Here is an 18,748-nt window from a genome sequence, read left to right on the forward strand (position 1 = left end):
CTTATCAACAATCTTATTGCAAATGTTGCAGTGATAATATCAAAGACGCCATACAAGATCTCATCAATGATATAATGTGAGGGGTAATTAGCTGTGCGTGGCAAAGGCATGAATTATAGTTACCTTAGGGCACAAGTGTTCTATTTGTATAAAATGTTGTCATGTCTCTTTTGTGTTTGGGGACGTTCTTATTCTGTTGTTTAGTGCTATTAAATGATTTACATATTGTTCCTTTGCCAAGCCTTGCTGATCTGTGCCATAGCTACCAAAGGGTTGAGCTGAAGGTTAAGTAGGTACCTCTGACTGGACCCAGGGAAATAAATGTGAGTGTACTGCTCGATAATGCCCCTACTTTATCATAAAGTACACCCATTTTCTTATATTGGTGCCTAGGCAGTGGAATCCAAGACTTGTGTTTAGCTTTACCAGACAATTAATACGTTGTTACTGACAGAAAGAGTATATTGTTTTAGAGTCTAGCAACAGTCTCAAGAAGTTCCCAAACATTCTGCAGGTGCTAGGGCCATTTTTCTCAAGCCAAAGACAGGATGATCAACAGTTCATCCTACGTCTTTGCCAGCTTTAAAGATGGAGAATTGAGCAGCTGGCCTGGCTAACCTGTCCAAACCTAAAACCAATGATTTAAGAAGGATGTGCAGAAGGAGAGGAAAGGGGCTGGACCTGTCTACCAAGAAAGAAGAGTTGGTAAAGGCTCTTAAAGGCTGGGAGGAGGCAAGGGAGCCCCAGGCCCAAGCTCAGTTGGAAGAGGAAGTCTCCTCAGAGAGTGGTGTTGAAGAGGATTTTGAAAGCAGTCCCTTTGAGACTGAAGGGGGCGACAATAGTGTGGACCCCAGAGCAAGATCAAGACATAGGTCTGGGTCTGGTAATGAGAGGAGTATCACTTCCGTGGAAAGGCCTAAGGTCTTAAATACCCAGCTCAAGCTTCTGGAGCTTCACAAGAGAAGTCTGGAGATCTAGGAGAGAAGATTGGCTCTTGACCAGAGAATAGTCAAGATGGGTTTGAATCTCCAAGGTAAGAATGAGAATGGTGGGTGCACAACATTGGGGAGTCTTTTTGTGCGAGTGGTTGCCTATGTTAGGGAGGGATGGATTGCTCACACTCGAGGATGAGGTAGCAGAATCCTACACCCACATGAGGCAGGCACTCATGGAGTTACTTGGCCTCACACCTGTACAGATTGAAGTTGAGGAACACTGCAAAGAGGGCTACACAAACATGGGCAGAGTTTTTCGATGTGTCTGTTAAGTCACCGGAGGGCTGGCTAAACGGTAAACAGGTTAATACCTATGAAGGCTTGTACAATTTAAGAGTGAAAGAACACATTTTGACAAATTGTTCCTCAGAGACGTTACACCAGTATCTAGTAGATTCCCAGCTTTCTAGCCCTAGAGAGTTGGGCAAAAAGGATGATGAGTGGGTTAGAACTAGAATCCCCCAAAAGCACCTTGGAAGAAATCCCAAGAAGGAGGAGGTTAGGCCCACAAAGGGAAAAGGAGGGAGGTGGTAAGCACCACAAACGTAGTTCCCCAAAAGCCCAACACCCTAAAAATTAGGATCATGCATCCCAACCCTAACTCTGATGGTAAGCAGACTAGTGGTCCCTAACCTTAAAAAGTACATAGAAGGTAGGCCCTGCTTTCATTGTCAGCCGATTGGGCACTACAGAGGAACTTAGCTTGTCCTAAGAAAAAGGTAGGCACTGGGGTTGTCAATGTAGCCTTTGGAAATGGCTCCTCATATGAGGACATCCTTGTAGCTTTTAAATGTGAAAAGGGCCCAAAAGGTGATTTGGAGTAAACACTTTCAACACATCCAGGTGAATGAAATCCTAGTCACTGCCCTGAGGAGCACTTGTGCCAATCACACCATTGTGCATGACAGGTTGGTATTCCCAGACCAGTAATTGCTAGGAGAGACCAGGGGAGTATGGCTGTCCCAAGTGAAGTTACTGTTAGGTCTGTGGTTTTTGTGACTCTAGAAGTAGATGGTTCCCTCAGTTGGCAGAGGATGGTAGTCAGTCCAGACCCACCAACCTCCCAATTGTCTCCTTGGAAATGAGCTCCTAAAGGCTGGTCCGAGACCCACAGAGGTAACTTCCCAATGCAAAACCCTCCCTTAAGGATTCTGGAGGTGCTGAAACTACAGGTAGTAAAGGTGGGCCCCAGAAAAATAGGCAAGAAAAAGAAGTGTAGGAAAGGGTGCCAATTTTCAGAAAACGTTCCAGGGGGCCAAGAGAAGCTTCTACTCTAGTAAGGAAGAAGTCTAGATTTGGCACTGGTAAGACCTTAAATGTGTCACAAAAAGTCATGACTAGTCAGGATGATGTTTAGAAGGAAGTTGTGACACCTCAACTGACAGAACGGAGAGTGGAAGAAGGGCACCTGCTACAAGATAGAGTAGCCCCCCCACTCACAAAAAGCACCCCTTGAACCCAAAGTAACTTATTGCATACCACATCCACATGTTACTGGAGAGCTAAAGGTGTGGTTCTGGGTATTGACAGCTGTCAGCAGCCCCTGCTGGGTGTTAGCCTTTGTGGGTGCAGTGTCATTGGCATAGTGGTCTAAAACCATGTCAAGTAGCAAAATAGGCCTCTGGACCCTTTTGATCATGGTGGGGTTACTCCAATTATGGACAAATTTTCTGGGTAAGCTACATGTTGCTCTGGCTAAAATGGAGTTGGCAGAGTTAGGTACCTCTGACTCCGAAGAAAAGGGAAAGGGTGAGGAAAACACAGTCAGTTGAGGTCCTGTTCAGGATGGGTCCTATCAGAATTGAGGTTGGTTAATTCCCCAGTGGGAATGACCCCATAAAAAGGATGTAAGGCAAAGTAAGCCCTGCAATAATGACAGCCAGTTTTCTGCATCCCTCCTCTCTTAATGCCCATGAAGACTCACCAGTAGGTGGTTCAGGTCTCCCTGAAGTATTGGCTGGCGGGGTGAGAAAGCAGACTTTTTGCAGGTTTCCCCCCAACTTTTTGCCCCATTTGTTACTATTATCTACTGGTTTTCTACTTTGAGAGTGCATGGAAGCATGTTGTCCAGTTGTTCAGACATAAGTGACAGTGTTTCTTCCTTTTCAAAATGGTATGTTTAATTGGGTGACCCCCAACTGGCCTGCGCTGACTTGCTTATACATTTCTAGTATATGGTCCCCAAGTACCCAGAGCAGGTAAGGCTTGCTGTCCACACAAGTGCTGCAGCACTGGTTGTACAACTCTGTGTGTGACAAAGTGAAAACAGGACATTCAGTTGCCATTGCAGACTGAAGAGGCTGCGCATGCACTACACACACAACTTTGCCATTACCACTATTGTCAAAGTGCACTAGTCCCTTAGCTATATATAGTCCCATATATATATATATATGTATATATATATATATATATATATATATATATAGAGAGAGAGAGAGAGAGAGAGATATGTCACCTCTAAAGCAGGCCTATGACATATATGTCAAATTTAATGCTGGCAACTTTTGCGGAAGTTGCCATTCTTTGACCCAGCACTGATTTCACAGAGGCACTGGGACTGAGGCAGGTTTCTGCCCTCCTTGGGTGATGTGTGAACAATTCCCAGGCCAGGAACAAAGGTTGTTGTCACGCTGTAGGTGTGACTCCCTCCCACAGGATGGGTTGCAAAGCGTGTTATCCCAAAAGGCAAGCATCAAAGGTGATGCCGTCTTTGAAGGGCCACTGCAACAACACTCCCACACAGGAAGCCTTTTGTTTCCTCTTGGCAAGGTAGCGCCAGGACCAAGGAAGGGAAAACCGGTTTGCGTTCGGCCCATGGTAGCCACACCCCAGGAGTGATGTTACCAAGGTCCTTACACTTAAGGAAAACTTCAGCCAAGTTGTTTGTGGCATGCAAGTTGCACTCTTGGATAGCCAGATGCCACACATCACCAGAATTCTGTCACCAGATTGGAGGGGACCTACAAGCTCATTTGCTATTGTCCACATTCTCCCCTCTGGGCACTTTACTGGTATATAATGGACCATCCTGTGGCACCCGAGACTTCAGTACTCGCGATATTTAGAACAAGGGTGAGAAGAAGACAACTTTGCACCCGTTGGAAGCGCACAAGAAAAGGCTGCAACGTAGGAGCGACTGCACCTGCTGAACTTTGAGACCCTATTCTACCTGCCTGGCTTGGGTAAAAGGTAATTCCCAGCCCCAATCCGTAACAGAGACTCTGAGGGTCAGTTTGTCAGCCCACAGAATGGCACTGGGGGCATTAAAGCTTGAAGAGCCCAAACTGTATTGCTGGTCGCCACCACAGCTGTTTTGCTACTGCTGGGTGCCAGGCACTGCGACAGACAATTTGGAATTAGTCAGACATTGCACCCGAGACTGCTGGACTTGTGGGTGTTGGTTGTGACCGGATTCATCCACACAAAGGACACTAGCCCACACCAAAGATTTGCACCGTGACCGCTGTGTTGCAAGAACAAACGGTCTGAATAAGCAACCCTTTGACCCTGTATAGAGGATTTCGTGGGACACCAAGATCCATGGGTGGAGTCGCCCCCACTCACTTGTGGACACAGGACTCGACCAAAATTCACCCCCATTGACCGCACAGCATCTTGAGCATTTATTAATCATTTTTGAACCTGCATCCCTCAGCATCAGGACACCTCAATAGAAGTAAATGATGGGTCATGAGCAAGATGGTTGCCGTGTAGCCGTGTAGCTGAAGGCCTGTTGGCCCCGCCCACCCCGGACTCTGGATGCCGTCAGTATGCAGTGCGCGGGACGTGGAGCGGCCAAAGAGAAACTGCTCTCCTTCCATCAGCCCGCCAGCTTTTTTTTCTTTTTTTGATCCAAGACAGATTTATGGCGTCTCGGGCAATTGCAGCCGATCCGTGCACACAGGATCCAGGAGGACTTCTGGAGCGGTGTGCTCTGATTGCCGCTGCCGCTACAACGTTGGGCTCACCAAGCGCGTCCTTATCACTGGATATTGGATTCAAAGGTAGAGCGCTATAAAGTTGGATGGCCTCCCTGTTTTTCCAGCACCTAAGAAACAAGTAAGAGGAGGAGGGAAGGAAGGTGGCCGGACTTGCTGGGCCCTAGGCAAGGCACTAGGTGCTTTAATGGACATTATTCAGGGACTGGCTATGGTAGTACACACCTGAACTGAGATTTTTTTCTAAGAGAAGACTAAGCATACCACAAATACTAAAAACTAAAACGTTAGAAACACTAAAGCGCTTATTAAGTGAATTATTACTGAGCACTGCCTGAAGCTGTATTCCTCTCATGCTATACGGTCATCTGTTATTAGATATTCTAACCAATCACAGGCGAAGTCTCAGGTCTCAAGTTGGAATATGCTTTTTTTCAAGGCCAATGTCTGCAGTCTAAATGAACGTTTGGTAGCTGCAGGGGGGGGCTCCAATGCTACTTGTTACCCAGCTTGGTATAGCTGGCCACCCTTGCACTCCTCGTCAGACTGCGAGGTGTGTCTTTAAAAGGGTGATACAGAATGTGATAACGGTAGCAAAAGGACTAGCTGGATTGGTGAGAACGCTTCCTAACACCTTGAAAATAAACATGGCACCAAAAACTGCCCGGAACTCTGGCGATAAGACTGATGGAGCCAAAATAATACGCACAGGGAAGGATCAAGGGGATTCAGCTGGAGCAAGTAGGCGCCCGACCTCGATAACGGCCAAACCAATTGGGAAAAATACTACTGGCCTTGGGAGAGATGCCAAGACTGACGACAGCATCACTCCCCTTTTGGATGTTGGGGGAAAAGACAAAGGTTAGTCTATAATTACACCTTTTCTCGCAGTGGGGACACAAGAAAGCTGCACTGGACACATAATTCCCCCTCCTGTAAACAGTCAATCTGTAATAGAAACCGCACCCTTGGGAACCTGCAGCAAGAAGGTTCTTACCGAAACTAAGGAACCCCTCATAAAAGCTTCACAAGGCGATGATGGATTTATTTATTTTTTTGGTGACATATAGGGGCCTAATTGTGGCCCCCCTAGTTGCCACCTAAAAAAAAAAAATACTTACCTCTACTTACCGTAGATGGGTCCCCTCATCCGTGGGTGTCCTCCAGGGGTGGGTGAGGGTGGCAGGGAAGGGCACCTGTGGACTGCTTCCATGGTCGGAGACCATGGAAATGAGCCCACAGGTCCCTTAACGCCTGCCCTGACCCAGGCGTAAAAAAACGGCGCATATCTGTCTGGGCGCCATTTTTTAAGGCCCACCTCTTCCTGTGTGTCAAAATCACGCGGGAGGATAAATAAGGCGCATGTGCCTTGGAGTCATTTTTTGCAAAGGAAACACCTACCTTGCAGGTCATTAGCACAAGGTAGGTTTTCACGTACAAAAAATGATTCAAACTCCATAACTTTGGCGCTGGACGGGTCTAGAGCCAAAGTATAAATATGGAGTTAAGTTTGCGCCAAATTTGTGTAAAAAAAAATGACGCGGATCCGGCGCAAACAGAGTATAAATATGGACCTTAGAAATACACTTCAAAATCACAGTTAAAGTACAGTTATTAATGATGTAATTTACCAAGCCATGAGTGATGTCATATGCAATGTCATAAAGAGTGGATCGTAGTGGTGCAAGTTATGGTTAGTCTATCTAACCATAACTGGTGAATTTCTGTGTTTTTTAGGTTTTGTATAATCTATTATCACCATAACTTTAGATAGATAGATAGATAGATAGATAGATAGATAGATAGATAGATAGATAGATAGATAGATAGATAGATGTAATGTGTTCCTGTATTGCTATCCATCGAAGGGTTCTACTTAGGGGTATGCAAAATTTGCGTAATTTGCTTTTGAGCAATTATGTGAATTTTCTGAATATTACATGAATGTATGCGTACTTACATGAACTGCAAATCCATCATTTAGCTCTTTATTTCAGCTTGAAATGTATCCTTGCATCAATTTTTGATGCATTTCGAGTCATTTCTGGAGCTTCGCATACCACAAAATTCCAGAAAGTACACACATTTTGCCTGCACTATTTAAATTTAGTTGAGGCCTAGGTTGGCATTGTTAAACCAGAGATGGTAATATAGAACCACATTACACGAAACACATTATCTATTTTTATTATATATGTTTAATTTGGATCAGTTAGATTGAAAAAGATTTTTTTGAAACAGCGAAATGTTTATTTTAAAATGTAACAGAAGTATGGGACTAAACTATATGCTCGACTGTAACAAAAGGCTAGAGAAAGACTTAACCATGTAGTTAATAGCGTAGAACTTTCTAAAAAACAGCCTTTGGTTAGAAATACAAACCTGTGTGTAAAAGGGAGATATAGTTAAAGCTGTTTTCTGCCAGTTCCCTCTAACAGTAGCACTGCTGAGAAGTAAAATATTGAGGTTTTCTTGAACTTTCATGAATAGATTGTTGATTGAACAATAAACAGAGGTAAAACTGTGCAGTGTTACAGCTGTCGTTATGATGATGAAACAATTTTTCACATTATCCAGTGAAATATTTTTCATATTTCCTGGCTGCATCTTTGTAACATGCATGGTACTGTCACATCTCTGAATTTAGGGTTAATAGCTCAGTACATAGCAATTCCTATTTTAGTCCTTTAAACATTTTGGCCCACTTCACCAATTAGCATCATGTTTTGTGAGCAACAACGTGCAACATAAAAGCCTATGAATACCTCATTTGGTGCAGATTTGCCAAATAGTTCAAAGTTTAAAGGAGGAATCATTCCAAATCTTGTCACTTTTTCCAAATAACATGAGTTTCTCCACAGGAGCTTTTCACAGCACATACCTCTGAAACCTCTGAATGAAAGTTCTCGAAATTTTAAAGTCATGGAGGTCTTACTGTCAGACTGTGCCTTTTTTTGGTTTATTGAATTCATGTCCGGCTGATTAGGAAATGTTAGTGTTCAGTATGGTATATAATTCAGAAATAGCATTCATCCTGGCAAAATAATGAAGAACCATCAATCCACTAAATCAGAAGATTTGAAACATTTTCATGTTATTTAAGAGCATGTGGGTAGTAGTCATTCACTGGCAAATCTTACCAACGTTTGCATACAATGGGAAGAAAGAAAACAAGCATTGGCAAAACCAAAGGCTCTGGCTGCCAGCCTTTTGGCAATTCCTTTTTTGTTTTGTCATGATTGTTGCAAACCTTGATTGTTCAGGAAGCTGCCTGGCCCTCTTTAAATCTAAAAGAAAAACAATGGATAAGGCAAAAGTGTTTTTCTGATCTCAAACAAGAAGACATTACTATGGTACACCCGGCACTAAAGGGAGCTACCTCGTGTGTGGATGTGCTCCTTGTGAAAGGACAGCATGCTGAACCTCATAGTGAAGGCAGTCAATGGCTGAAGTGGACTAACAGTGCCCCTTGATGCACGCTGGAATGGGATAGAAGAAAAATATGAATGAAACAATCACAGACTAATGGATGAAGTCTAGCTGAAAATTCCTATAAGTAACCTTTTATACATACTTTAAGTAAAATCAAAAGGTCCTGGCTATGGTAGACTTAAAAAAAGCCATTGGTCTGGTATTGGCTCCTAGCCTTGCCTTTGAGAAGGAAGGCAAGAAAGAAGGGAAGGAAGGAAGAAAAAGGAAGAATGGCAGACTAAAAAGGGAGGAAGGCAGACAAAAAAGGGTGGAAGAAGCTCAAAAAGGGAAGGAAATTTAAAAATGAAAGAAAGCAAAAAGGAAGGAAGGAAAAATGGAAGGAAGGAAGTCAAAAGGGAAGGAAGAAGAAACAAAGGAAAAAAGAAGCAAGGAAAGAAAAAAGAACAAAGGTGAGAGAGAACAGAAGAATGAAGGAAAGAAAGAATGAAAGAGTAGCTAAAGAAAGAAGGAAAGAAAGAAAGAATGCAAAAAGAACAAAGTAAATAAAGCAAAATGAAGAATGAAGGAACAATAAAGGGAAAAAGGCAAGAAAGAAAGAAGGAAAGAAATAAATAAAGATGGGAGAAGGTAAGAAGACAAAAAGAAAGAAAAAGAAGAAAAGTGAAAGGAATGCAAACAAAAAGAAAGAAAGAACAAAATGCAAAATGAATGAAAAAAGGTAAAAAAGAAGACAAAAAATGAAGAAGGAAAGAAAAAAGGAAAGAAAGAAGGAAAAAGGAGAGGGGAAAGAAAGAAGGAAAGAAAAATAGAAAGACAAATGAAGAGAAAGAAGGACTATACAAGGGTTCACATTAGAAACGGTTGTATGCAAAAGAAATAAAAAGAAGAGCAGGAAGAACAGAAGACAAAACGAATGAAAAAGGTAAAAAGAAGACAAAGGAGAAAGAAGGAAAGAAGAAATGGAAGAAAGAAGGAAAACGGAAAGGGGGAAGAAAGAAAAATGGAAAGACAAATGAAGAGAAAGAAGGAATATACAAGGGTTCACAGTAGAAATGTTGTATACTAAAAGCCAAATTACACCCCACCTGTGTTTAAATAAAACTGTTACACCTGTGCTGCAAATTAAATACCATAAAGTTTGATTTTCTTCCTAGGAAATGTTTATCAAAGAACCGCTGATGAAACAGAGTCCAGGAACACAAAATGGTATGCTGTCCATTTCAAAAGCAATTTTCAGCAGCATTGAAAAGAGATGGGAGCTGATAACGATTGAAAATGTTGTGTGCTGACTTCAAATGCATCCTACTACCACATCAGGCAACACTGGCACTATGGACTTACCTGGGTGTAAAATAAGGGCCAGGGTTCCCCGAGGGTCGACTCTCTCTTTGTTTTCAAAACTTTCTGGCTGGGTAAAGGGGGCGAGCGCCAAAACCTTCCTGCATCACAACGTGGGCAAACGCCCAGTAGAGTGGTGTGTCAATGATGACGTCATGTCCACTCCCACTGTCGTGATAGTCTGGGCTATTCAGCCCACCTGTAGCATTGAAGCCTCCTTTATGAGGTTTTGCAATGGTCGAGAGGGGACACTGCATCAACAGGCAACATTGACGTCTTCTTCATTGGCGCCTTGAGAAGCTATCTGCTAAGCGTGGGAATCTTATTGATCCTTGTTGTGCGGCAAGATGTGGGCAGTGCCACTCTCTCAGCTGTGCATCTTACTGGTGGCTTGGGCAAGTGCCGCTGAGAACGCAGTGCAATGTATCTCTGCCTCCACTCCTTCTTCATCTTCTCTATATTTTTCTGGCTAATTAAGCTCCCTCCCCTCCGGTTGTGAGATAGAGAGAACTCGAGCCTGCAGGCCAACGATGGGAGCGTGCTCTCTTCTCTGACAAAAACAATCATTAAGACAGCAGGGTGCGGTCCCATTTTTAGTACCGGGTTATGGGGAGTTAACCCATTGCAGTAGAGGTGTGGGCTGCTAGTTGACTCTACAACTGTGTTAGCTCATTTAGCTGCCCTGAGGGTCACGTGGTCTGGTACCGGCAGAGCCAGACTGACGTTATTGGTTTAGTGTGGGCTGCCTTTGTTTGCTCCCCTTCCTTAGCCAGAGGCAATAGGATTCTATGTCAGGACAGGAGGCTTTGGATAATGCTTCTCTTTCTTTACTGTCAATTATAACAGCAGACAATTAAACTTACAGAAAATCAAAACTACATATCCCAAGAACACCTGTAGTCGGGCCTGATCAATCCCAGGCTTACTTTCAGTATAAGAGTCACCATAACAAAAGTCGTTCCTCTTTCTTTGCCCCAAACGAGAACTTCTTCACAACATCCAGCAACCTGCAGTGAAACGTGCTTTCCAACTAAACCAACGGCGGTGAGGTCATGAACTGTCATCTGTCTGGAGTCTCAATCACCTTTATTAGCGGAACCTAAGGATAAAAGGAATGCACCAATAATACTATTTGTAAATGGATAAATCATGGGGGGGGTAAAGCGTGATAGTTATGTACATATCTCATTACAACAAATATAAATCTTTAAACATAACACACAATACAATCACAGATCTCACAATGAGGGTAGGATTATCCTTGCCTCCGTGTCCTTAATAGAATCGACAATTCTTGACATGATAGCTACAAATTGTTTTATTCTATGCTCCAAGAGATTTAGAGGCCATAGCCCCCTGAACTGAGTGAGCACCAAAAACAGAAGTGTCTATACCAGCTTCACCCAAAAGCCACTTAACCCATTTAGCTAAAGTAGCTCCGGACACTGGACCATATGGTTTCTGCAGAGAAATCAACAGTTGACCTCCTACATCCCTACAACACTCTCACGTACAACTCTCATAAGCTTTCAAACATTGTAAAACACACAACTTCTGATTATGGGGAAAAGCACGATAGGAAATACATCTAATTGCAGTTTTTATACACCTAGAAATCGTAAATGAAACTCCAGAAGGAGTAAAGACTCTACCTGTCAAATCCAATGCTCGCACATCCAAGACACATCTACATGAGATGATGCATAAAAGGTCCGTAAGTTTGGCCAATAATTGCTTATGCGATAAATCGTCATTACACGGCCAAGAGTAGAACAACATTTACATCCCACTGAACTGAATATCGTGATTGAGGAGGCTTGACCATCCGAATACCCCGAAGGATCTTGGAAATCAAAGGGTGTTGCCTAACCGGTCTACCATCCACGTGTGGATGACCTGCTGAGATTGCTGATTTGAAATTATTAATAGTTCTGTAGGCGAGGCCTTGAGTTGCCAATTCTGAGAGAAAGTTTGCAATCATGGAAATCTGGGCCCCCAAGGGATCAATGCTCTGTTCACTGCACCAACCCACCCATCTCTTCCAGGAGGCTTCATAACGTGTATGGGTGGAGGGAGCTCAAGACTGGGAAAGGAAAACATAGCTTCACCTGAAACTCCCGGCATTTGCCAACATCTCTGGAAAGGCTCCATGCCATGAGAGTTAACTGGCCCTGTATTACTAGAGGATGAGGAAGACCCAAGGGGTCCAGGAGCAATGACGGGAATAATGGAATTAGAACTGGTGGTGCACATGAGAGGGACATCGCAACTGGAAACCAAGCCTGTGTTTTCCAGAGAGGTGTCACTAAAATGACCTCGGCCAGCTGTCTTTCGACTTGCACAAGAACTCTCTGAATCATTGAGAATGGGGGAAAAGCATAAACAAGACCCTGGGACCAGTCCTGAAGAAACGCATCCGAGTCCATCGCTAAAGGATCTGGCCTCCAGCTGAAAAACCGTGGAGGTTGGGAATTGAGGTGTGATGCAAAGAGATCTATCGAACAGGGACCCCATCTCTCCGTAAGGTTCTGAAAAATCGATTGGTGAAGTTTCCAATTGATGCCGTCCCTCAGAAAACGAGAATTCCAATCCGCCACTACATTGGAGCGACCCAGAATGTATGCTGCAATCACATGAATTTGGTTCTGCAGGCAATAATGCCAAAATTCTTTGTCAATCTCCGCCAGCATGCGAGATCTGGTCCCGCCCAGTCGATTTATATAACTCACTGCTGAGAATGTTGTCCATCCGCAACAGAATGCAACAACTGGCTTTGATTGGAGACAGCGAGCGAATCGCAAAGGCCCCCGCTAGCAACTCCAAACAATTGATGTAAAGGCTCAATTCCTCCGAGGACCACCATCCTCCTGTCTCCGCCGAGTCACAACGAGCTCTCCAACCCCACTGGCTGGCATCGGATTCTATCACAATCTCTGGCGAGGACCCAAAAATGGCCCTGCCATTCCATGCTTCCATATGATCCAGCTACCATGCAATCTCCATCCTGGCTTCTTCAGATAACGGAATCTGCTCCGAATATGCTAAACCTTTGTGGAGATGCAGGATCTTTAGGCACTGAAGAGCTCGATAATGTAACGGGCCCGGAAAGATCACCTAAATTGATTAAGCAAGAAGCCCCACCAGTCGGGCCAAAATCCGTAAAGATATAGTCGGAGAGGCAAGGGCTTTCCGTAACTCTTTCCTGATCAAGATCCATTTTGACAATGGTAACTTTAGCTAGGCCTGAACAGAATCCACCTGAAAACCTAAGAATTTTATACACTGCGAGGGGGATGTCACTGACTTTTCACTGTTGATAAAGAAACTCAGATACTGGAGGATTTGAATCGCCCAGGCCAGGTGAAGTAAGGCTAAGTCCTTGGTTTGGGCCATAATTGGCATGTCATCAAGGTAAATGATGAGGCAAACGCCTCTTTCTCGAAGAAATTGTGCTACAGGACGTAGCAGCTTGGTGAAACGCCAAGGGGCCAAAGACAGACCAAAGCAGAGAACCCTGAATTCGTACCATTGGTGTCTCCAAAGAAATTGAAGAAAACGTTGGTGGGAACAGAAAATTGGTACGGTTAGATTTGCGTCCTTGAGTTCGAGACTCACTAACCAATCTCCTTCTTGTAGCAGATCTTGTAATAAATAAATACCTTCCATCTTGAAATGGCGATACACTATCCAAGAATTGAAATCTTTCAAATTTAATACTAGGCAAAAACCTACTCCTTTCTTTTGCACCAGGAAAATAGTGCTGACAAAACCGTTTGGATGTGGTTCTGAGCGGACTATGGCTTGTTTGCAAAGAAGTTCTTCGACCTCTGCCTCTATAAAAGCACTCTCTTTTTGGGAAAAAAAGAGCTGCAGAAGAGGGAGACTTTGAAACGGGGTGGAATAAAATTCCAGTCTGTAACCATGTACCGTTTGCAGAACCCTAGGGTCTTGTGTAATGTGATCCCAAGATTGGATATTACTCTCCAACCTCCCCCCAAGGGTTACTTCTGTAAAGGTAATAATTCCCATCTGATGCGGAAGGGTCTGTACTGCATTCAGCACATTTTCCTCTATAACCCCAACCTCAGCCTCTTCTGGCCCCAGATGGATAGAATCCTGAGGAGGACTGATCGTAGCCTCGGCCTCTAGGGGTGTAGTTGGGGGAGGTCGGCTGAAAGCCTCGGCCTGACGCTCGACCCCGATAGCCTCCGACCCAGGTAAAAAGGCCTCCACTGAACATTTGTTTAATCGAAGTCTGGACCTTGTCTAGAGCTGCAAAGGTAGATACATATTTACCCAGTTCCTTAACGAACCTGTCCCCAAAAAGTAGCCCATTAGCTAGAGATCCTGGCTCAGTAGGAGCAAGTTCTGCTACTTTGGGGTCAATGCGCATAAGAAATTACTTTAGTTTTTCTGTGGGCACAGCACAATTCGCGTTTCCAGGAAGGGTCAGGTCCTGCTGCCCCAAAGAAGAGTGAGAACCAACTTGTGGGGTCACTGCCTCGGGTAGAATAGTCAAAGACGGGGTGAGTTTAGGGTGTGGACAAGTTCGTCCTCAGGAGTACTGTCCTCAAATGTAGCATTATTGTCTCAGCTGGTGAACCCAGCAACAGAGAGTCAGGGAACCAGTGCTTTGACAGCCTCATGGGCCCCATCTCCTCCTGTGTTGTCCACCATCTCCGAGTTACAGAAACAGTTTGAGGCCCTTGTCAAGGTGTGCAGTGGAACTGGGCCTGTTCTTAGAACCCGAACAGAGGGTGCAGATGGTCCATCTGGGAGTGTTGGCACTGCGGCATCAGTTAAAGTACCTGAGGGTGCGGTGAAAGATGTTGGTTCCAAAAATAAAAATAGTTGGGTAGGCAAGACACTTTGCTAGCCAAGCCATGGAAGTTGGCTTTGTTGTGCCTATTGCAGTCAAAGAGAAGATTTTCTCGATGATTAAGCGAGAAGACGGGACGTCGAGGTGAAAGAAAAGATGGTAAGGGTGCCTCCTCTAACGAGAAGCCTAGAATGGAAGAGTCCATTACTAATTGGTTGTTTGGCTTTAATGTTTTCATAACGGTAATGTTGGAAAGGAAACCTGAGTTGCCTGCACCCATGATTTTTTATGTGACTAAGATTCTGAAGGCTCACCAGACAAATGGCAAGTAAGCTTGGTTGGACTACAATAGATATTTTAGGTGGGTGAAGGAGGAAGATCTGGACATTGGGTGGGACCAGACAGAAGTCAACGTTTGGCTGGAGAGTGTGAATAAAAAGACACCTCTTAAACAACCTTTTTGTCTGCAATGGAGTGGTAGGGAAACAAAGGGTCATGCTGGGCCTTCAATAGAAAACTGTGTACTCGGCCAGCAGGATCGTGTAAATGTAAACATTCTGCTCATTCGGTGGGCACCCCTCTCATCCAGAGTTTAAATGTGTTAAAAAAGAGGGGAAAGGACCCATTTAAAACTCGCCAGCTAGTAGATCATTACCCACCCCATTCTGGTTAGATAAATTTATCCCCTGGCCTACTCTTTACCCTAATAGGAAGGCAGCTCTGTTGGTATATCATGTTTTTTCTGTTGATTTCCTCATCTCGGCCTCCGGAGTGTTCCCTGTCCCGCACTGCAACAATTTGTTGTCAGTGCAAGCGCATCTGGGGTAGTCATTCAGAAATTGGAGAAAGAAAGCTCTCTGAGTATTATTGCTGGTCCCTTTATCAAACCACCTTGGTTTAACTTTGTGTGTTCCCCCTTGGGTGTGATGCCAAAAAAGGTCCGGAACAGTTAAAGCTGATCCATAATCTTTCGGCACCAAAAGGCTTATCTGTCAATGATGCAATAGACCCAGAGCTCTGTTCTGTGACATGCCTCAGTTGGCATGGCTTTAGCTAGATTACGCAAACTGTGCCCTGGGGCGCTCTTGGCGACGAAGGATATTGAGTCTGCTTTCAGGTTGTTACTGTTTTACCTGGATGATTTCCATCTACTGGGTTTTCAATATGGTGGGCAATATTTCTATGAAAAGTGTCTGTTCATGGGCTGCGCAATTTCTTGTAATTATTTTGAAAAGTTCAGCTCTATCTTGCAATGGTTATTTACTCACAGGTATGGCCACCATGACATTCATTACACCTATGTCTTTCTGCTTATGGGTCTACCCGACTCCCAGACTTGTCTGTCTTTTCTGAGCACTGAAATTGATACTGAGGCTGGCGAGTGCAGATTACCCAAGGACAAGGTCCAGGCCTTCACTCAGGCTATTGATATCACCCTTTCCAGGAAGAAGATAACCTTGCATCTATTCCAGGTTTAGTGGGACAACTTAATTTTGCACTACGCATAATCTCCATGGGGAGCCCTTCTCTAGGACAATTGCCAGGGTGATGGTTGGTCCTACACACAAATACCATCATGCCATACTGCACGCTGAGGTGAAAGAGGACTTAATGATTTGGCTGGAATTTCTCCAGCAATTCAACGGAGGTCTGGTCTGGCTGTTGCCACCCATTTCTAGTGAGTCCTTGGGCCTGTTTACTGATGTAGCTGGCAGTGTTGATTTTGGGGCTATTTTGGGACAGTGGTGGTACAGGGCAGACTGGCTGGCTCAATGGCATGAGGCGCGCCTAACAAGGAATGTGGCATTTCTGGAGTTGTTTCCTATTGCATTGGCAGTCACCATTTGGTCATATTCCTTTCAGAAGAAATCAGTAATATTCTGATCTGAAAATATGGCAGTGGTTGAGGCGATCAACAGGCAGGGAGCATCTTGCAAACAGGTCCTGAAGTTATTGAAACATTTTGTCTTGCTTTGTTTAAAGCTAAATGTTGTCTTTAAGGCCAGGCACGCAACGTCTCTGTGGAGGATTGGAGCACCGCATTATCAGATTTAGTGGCAGCATCTTTAACCATGCATAACCAGGGGCATATCAGAAATGCTTCAGGACTTACAGAGCCTTCTTGCAAGGGCTGGGTGTTGCGGAGCCATTTTTGCCTACCTCAATTTGCTTATTCTTAGCATCTTTAAGGTCACAGGGCAGGCCAGTCTCTAATGCAAGGACACATTTGGTGAACATCAATTTATTTACCAAACTGAGGGGCTGCCAGGAGGTCGGTAACTGCTTTGTGGTAAGGAAGGCTTTAGCTGGATTGGCTAGGCTGGAGGGCATGGTCGAGGTTAAGAGGAGGCCTCCTGACACGCAGGTACTGGGTGCCATACTAGCTACCCTCAATAAGGTCTACACCTCTGCAAATGGTAGAGTGCCCTCCAAAAGGGGGGTGGGGGGACAGCCCCTTAGATCACAGGGCCGTCGTGGCCTGAACCCCGCGCACTAGTCGTGCATCGGGCAGGCCTTGGCCACTTCTGCCCTTTCACCTCACGAGGTGTGAGGGCAAAAGTGCTTGTGTGGGAGTCGTGCGGGTCGCCTCACTTCCGGGTCTGCCCGCCTGCACGCATCAGATGGGGGGCTATTTAAGTGCCCCCCCCAGGAAGGGCTCTGCCTTTTCTGATGCAACGTCGGCGGTCGGTGCCCCTGCAACGCCGTAATCCCACCCTCCCATCCCCTGGTTTTAGGTTTGGAGAGGAGATACTAAAGTCACCATAACCAACAGAGGGTTCCCCAAGGCAGGGTCCCCTGGATAACACCAGAGGTAGGATCCTGAAGTCCTGAACAAACCTGCGGATGTACACACCAGCTTGGGGGGTAGGGAGCCAAGATCGCTGGGGTGGGCATGGGGCTCCCACTCCTGGCTGCCCAGTTACACCCCTATGGCGGATTGGTGTTTGGGGAGGTGGCGGAATCCATAGCATGAGGACAAGGGACGGTGAAGTGTGGGGAACCGCCCCCCCCCATGGGACACAGGTGAGGTACGGTTCACCTGTGTGGTCCAAAGGAGGTTCAGGACAGGAAGGGATCCTGTCACACTGAGTTATGACTTAAGTGACTGAGAAATTCTTATTGAAATGTTATGAAGTTATTGATGTATTGTATTGCTTTTTAAGTGAAATATTAACTGTGTGTGTTTTTAAATTCCTTTATTTTAAAATAAATTCCTTCCAACAAAATAAGTCTTGTTTGTCTGCGTGTGGCAGGTGTTGGGGTGAGGACTTTCTTTTGGCCTCCGGGTTCTACGAGGTTGCACTGTTTAGAACGGCATTCCCTGTTGCCTTTTACGGGGCTAGTCGGCAAGCTAGTGGGGTCTTCTAAAACCAATTTCATAGGGGGTCTTCAATGGGTGGACGTGCGGTTACACCCAGACAAGCTGACCCTTAGGTCAAGGAGGTCCAAAACTGACTAGGTCGGCAAAGGAGCCATAGTAGAGCTCAGGGTGGTGCATGGATGACACTTGTGCCCAGTATTGCGTGTGAAGGCATATCTTGCAGTCAGGGTGCAATCATCTGCGCTTTTCATTCATGCCAATGGGTAATGCTTGTCACTGTACCAGTTTTTGATGGGTTTTTTGCACTGCGCTCACTAGCATTGGTACGGACCCTGAGGGATACTCTTCACATTCCTTTAGGATTGGGGTTGCAACTGTGGAGGTGGTAGTGGGTTTGTCATCCTATGAGGTCAAGCTAATCTCGCACTGCTCTTCATCTTGTTTTCAACACCAGGTAGGGCCCTTAATGTGTTGATTTGATGCCTCAATGCCGAGATGGCCAAACTTTGTTCAGGATGAAGATGGCTCAGGAACATCCCATACAGGTTGATCAGGGGTGACCAAATGTTTCATCAAGACGGGGTTCACTTGTCAGGTGTTGGGACTGACTTGTTTATTGACATCATCTGGGCCTTTACTCAGCAACTTTTCTCTTGGGGGGCCGAAGGACCGGTAGGCCCTTGTCACCCTTGTGGCACAGAAGTGAACCCAAGAATCACCCTATACAGCGGGGGAGTTCTACAACTTGTACAACTACTTCCAGGGGCAGCCCGGGTGGGTAAGGACAGCAATCTGAATCCTGAGGAGTGATGTACACACTGGCTGTGGGGCAAGGGCACACAGATAGAAAGAGTGGGCATGGGGCTCTAGCCCCTGGCCTCAGTTGAGGACCCCTATGGGC

General features: G+C 45.1%; 1 long non-coding RNA gene across 2 annotated transcripts in view; it reads right to left on the minus strand.

Moving 5' to 3' along the window:
* Window positions 1–7,146: 7,146 nt before the first annotated feature.
* The window catches only part of LOC138250011 (uncharacterized), a 30,553-nt gene continuing 18,951 nt past the window's right edge, over window positions 7,147–18,748 (minus strand). Inside the window, exons 2-4 of one of the 2 annotated variants that reach the window (XR_011194879.1) lie at window positions 9,710–10,805; window positions 8,316–8,415; window positions 7,147–8,223 (exon numbers count right to left, since the gene is read on the minus strand). This is a non-coding gene — a long non-coding RNA (uncharacterized lncRNA). The remainder of the gene's footprint in view (window positions 8,224–8,315; window positions 8,416–9,709; window positions 10,806–18,748) is intronic. The other variant, XR_011194880.1, reaches the window with a different exon arrangement.

The sequence above is a fragment of the Pleurodeles waltl genome, chromosome 8 (genome assembly GCF_031143425.1).
Source record: "Pleurodeles waltl isolate 20211129_DDA chromosome 8, aPleWal1.hap1.20221129, whole genome shotgun sequence".
Taxonomy (NCBI): Eukaryota; Metazoa; Chordata; class Amphibia; order Caudata; family Salamandridae; genus Pleurodeles; species Pleurodeles waltl.